Source organism: Anastrepha obliqua, unplaced genomic scaffold (assembly GCF_027943255.1).
Source record: "Anastrepha obliqua isolate idAnaObli1 unplaced genomic scaffold, idAnaObli1_1.0 ptg000139l, whole genome shotgun sequence".
In the NCBI taxonomy this organism is placed as follows: domain Eukaryota; kingdom Metazoa; phylum Arthropoda; class Insecta; order Diptera; family Tephritidae; genus Anastrepha; species Anastrepha obliqua.
Genome location: NW_026562238.1, coordinates 7,501 through 12,500, shown reverse-complemented (window position 1 = coordinate 12,500; position 5,000 = coordinate 7,501).

Genomic DNA, 5,000 nt, shown 5'->3' with positions numbered 1-5,000 from the left:
CAATATCATTGGTTAGTTAACTTTTGATATTTTCATATTATTTCACATGCCTTCACCGTGAGTGTTTTTTGCCATGCACACCTCACATTGTCAAAAATGTATGGGAAAAATTCATTTCAATACATTTCAGTTTGATTTGAAATGTCTTTATTATATATTTTAGTGCCAATATGCCAAGGTTATATTCCATAACATGTTAGTATTAGAATATAGATTCTTCATATATGTATATATATTCGAAAATTTTTTCTATTTAAACTAACGTATGGAAAACCAGGCATAAAATCACAATATTACCAGTTTAATATGGCTTAAATTCGAGTTTCATATAGTTATGATTCGATTTATATGCTTCAATATCATTGGTTAGTTAACTTTTGATATTTTCATATTATTTCACATGCCTTCACCGTGAGTGTTTTTTGCCATGCACACCTCACATTGTCAAAAATGTATGGGAAAAATTCATTTCAATACATTTCAGTTTGATTTGAAATGTCTTTATTATATATTTTAATGGCAATATGCCAAGGTTATATTCCATAACATGTTAGTATTAGAATATAGATTCTTCATATATGTATATATATTCGAAAATTTTTTCTATTTAAACTAACGTATGGAAAACCAGGCATAAAATCACAATATTACCAGTTTAATATGGCTTAAATTCGAGTTTCATATAGTTATGATTCGATTTATATGCTTCAATATCATTGGTTAGTTAACTTTTGATATTTTCATATTATTTCACATGCCTTCACCGTGAGTGTTTTTTGCCATGCACACCTCACATTGTCAAAAATGTATGGGAAAAATTCATTTCAATACATTTCAGTTTGATTTGAAATGTCTTTATTATATATTTTAATGGCAATATGCCAAGGTTATATTCCATAAAATGTTAGTATAGAATATAGATTCTTCATATATGTATATATATTCGAGAATTTTTTTCTATTTAAATTAACGTATGGAAAACCAGGCATAAAATCACAATATTACCAGTTTAATATGGCTCAAATTCGAGTTTCATATAGTTATGATTCGATTTATATGCTTCAATATCATTGGTTAGTTAACTTTTGATATTTTCATATTATATCACATGCCTTCACCGTGAGTGTTTTTTGCCATGCACACCTCACATTGTCAAAAATGTATGGGAAAAATTCATTTCAATACATTTCAGTTTGATTTGAAATGTCTTTATTATATATTTTAGTGCCAATATGCCAAGGTTATATTCCATAACTCTCTATTTAAACTAACGTATGGAAAACCAGGCATAAAATCACAATATTACCAGTTTAATATGGCTTAAATTCGAGTTTCATATAGTTATGATTCGATTTATATGCTTCAATATCATTGGTTAGTTAACTTTTGATATTTTCATATTATTTCACATGCCTTCACCGTGAGTGTTTTTTGCCATGCACACCTCACATTGTCAAAAATGTATGGGAAAAATTCATTTCAATACATTTCAGTTTGATTTGAAATGTCTTTATTATATATTTTAATGGCAATATGCCAAGGTTATATTCCATAACATGTTAGTATTAGAATATAGATTCTTCATATATGTATATATATTCGAAAATTTTTTCTATTTAAACTAACGTATGGAAAACCAGGCATAAAATCACAATATTACCAGTTTAATATGGCTTAAATTCGAGTTTCATATAGTTATGATTCGATTTATATGCTTCAATATCATTGGTTAGTTAACTTTTGATATTTTCATATTATTTCACATGCCTTCACCGTGAGTGTTTTTTGCCATGCACACCTCACATTGTCAAAAATGTATGGGAAAAATTCATTTCAATACATTTCAGTTTGATTTGAAATGTCTTTATTATATATTTTAATGGCAATATGCCAAGGTTATATTCCATAAAATGTTAGTATAGAATATAGATTCTTCATATATGTATATATATTCGAGAATTTTTTTCTATTTAAATTAACGTATGGAAAACCAGGCATAAAATCACAATATTACCAGTTTAATATGGCTCAAATTCGAGTTTCATATAGTTATGATTCGATTTATATGCTTCAATATCATTGGTTAGTTAACTTTTGATATTTTCATATTATATCACATGCCTTCACCGTGAGTGTTTTTTGCCATGCACACCTCACATTGTCAAAAATGTATGGGAAAAATTCATTTCAATACATTTCAGTTTGATTTGAAATGTCTTTATTATATATTTTAGTGCCAATATGCCAAGGTTATATTCCATAACTCTCTATTTAAACTAACGTATGGAAAACCAGGCATAAAATCACAATATTACCAGTTTAATATGGCTTAAATTCGAGTTTCATATAGTTATGATTCGATTTATATGCTTCAATATCATTGGTTAGTTAACTTTTGATATTTTCATATTATTTCACATGCCTTCACCGTGAGTGTTTTTTGCCATGCACACCTCACATTGTCAAAAATGTATGGGAAAAATTCATTTCAATACATTTCAGTTTGATTTGAAATGTCTTTATTATATATTTTAGTGCCAATATGCCAAGGTTATATTCCATAACATGTTAGTATTAGAATATAGATTCTTCATATATGTATATATATTCGAAAATTTTTTCTATTTAAACTAACGTATGGAAAACCAGGCATAAAATCACAATATTACCAGTTTAATATGGCTTAAATTCGAGTTTCATATAGTTATGATTCGATTTATATGCTTCAATATCATTGGTTAGTTAACTTTTGATATTTTCATATTATTTCACATGCCTTCACCGTGAGTGTTTTTTGCCATGCACACCTCACATTGTCAAAAATGTATGGGAAAAATTCATTTCAATACATTTCAGTTTAATTTGAAATGTCTTTATTATATATTTTAGTGCCAATATGCCAAGGTTATATTCCATAACTTTCTATTTAAACTAACGTATGGAAAACCAGGCATAAAATCACAATATTACCAGTTTAATATGGCTTAAATTCGAGTTTCATATAGTTATGATTCGATTTATATGTTTCAATATCATTGGTTAGTTAACTTTTGATATTTTCATATCATTTCACATGCCTTCACCGTGGTGTTTTTTGCCATGCACACCTCACATTGTCAAAAATGTATGGGGAAAATTCATTTCAATACATTTCAGTTTGATTTGAAATGTCTTTATTATATATTTTAGTGCCAATATGCCAAGGTTATATTCCATAACATGTTAGTATAGCTAATATGAATTCTTCATATATGTATATATATTCGAAAATTTTTTTCTATTTAAATTAACGTATGGAAAACCAGGCATAAAATCACAATATTACCAGTTTAATATGGCTTAAATTCGAGTTTCATATAGTTATGATTCGATTTATATGCTTCAATATCATTGGTTAGTTAACTTTTGATATTTTCATATTATATCACATGCCTTCACCGTGAGTGTTTTTTGCCATGCACACCTCACATTGTCAAAAATGTATGGGAAAAATTCATTTCAATACATTTCAGTTTGATTTGAAATGTCTTTATTATATATTTTAGTGCCAATATGCCAAGGTTATATTCCATAACTCTCTATTTAAACTAACGTATGGAAAACCAGGCATAAAATCACAATATTACCAGTTTAATATGGCTCAAATTCGAGTTTCATATAGTTATGATTCGATTTATATGCTTCAATATCATTGGTTAGTTAACTTTTGATATTTTCATATTATATCACATGCCTTCACCGTGAGTGTTTTTTGCCATGCACACCTCACATTGTCAAAAATGTATGGGAAAAATTCATTTCAATACATTTCAGTTTGATTTGAAATGTCTTTATTATATATTTTAGTGCCAATATGCCAAGGTTATATTCCATAACTCTCTATTTAAACTAACGTATGGAAAACCAGGCATAAAATCACAATATTACCAGTTTAATATGGCTTAAATTCGAGTTTCATATAGTTATGATTCGATTTATATGCTTCAATATCATTGGTTAGTTAACTTTTGATATTTTCATATTATTTCACATGCCTTCACCGTGAGTGTTTTTTGCCATGCACACCTCACATTGTCAAAAATGTATGGGAAAAATTCATTTCAATACATTTCAGTTTGATTTGAAATGTCTTTATTATATATTTTAGTGCCAATATGCCAAGGTTATATTCCATAACTCTCTATTTAAACTAACGTATGGAAAACCAGGCATAAAATCACAATATTACCAGTTTAATATGGCTTAAATTCGAGTTTCATATAGTTATGATTCGATTTATATGCTTCAATATCATTGGTTAGTTAACTTTTGATATTTTCATATTATATCACATGCCTTCACCGTGAGTGTTTTTTGCCATGCACACCTCACATTGTCAAAAATGTATGGGAAAAATTCATTTCAATACATTTCAGTTTAATTTGAAATGTCTTTATTATATATTTTAGTGCCAATATGCCAAGGTTATATTCCATAACTTTCTATTTAAACTAACGTATGGAAAACCAGGCATAAAATCACAATATTACCAGTTTAATATGGCTTAAATTCGAGTTTCATATAGTTATGATTCGATTTATATGTTTCAATATCATTGGTTAGTTAACTTTTGATATTTTCATATCATTTCACATGCCTTCACCGTGGTGTTTTTTGCCATGCACACCTCACATTGTCAAAAATGTATGGGGAAAATTCATTTCAATACATTTCAGTTTGATTTGAAATGTCTTTATTATATATTTTAGTGCCAATATGCCAAGGTTATATTCCATAACATGTTAGTATAGCTAATATGAATTCTTCATATATGTATATATATTCGAAAATTTTTTCTATTTAAACTAACGTATGGAAAAAACCAGGCATAAAATCACAATATTACCAGTTTAATATGGCTTAAATTCGAGTTTCATATAGTTATGATTCGATTTATATGTTTCAATATCATTGGTTAGTTAACTTTTGATATTTTCATATCATTTCACATGCCTTCACCG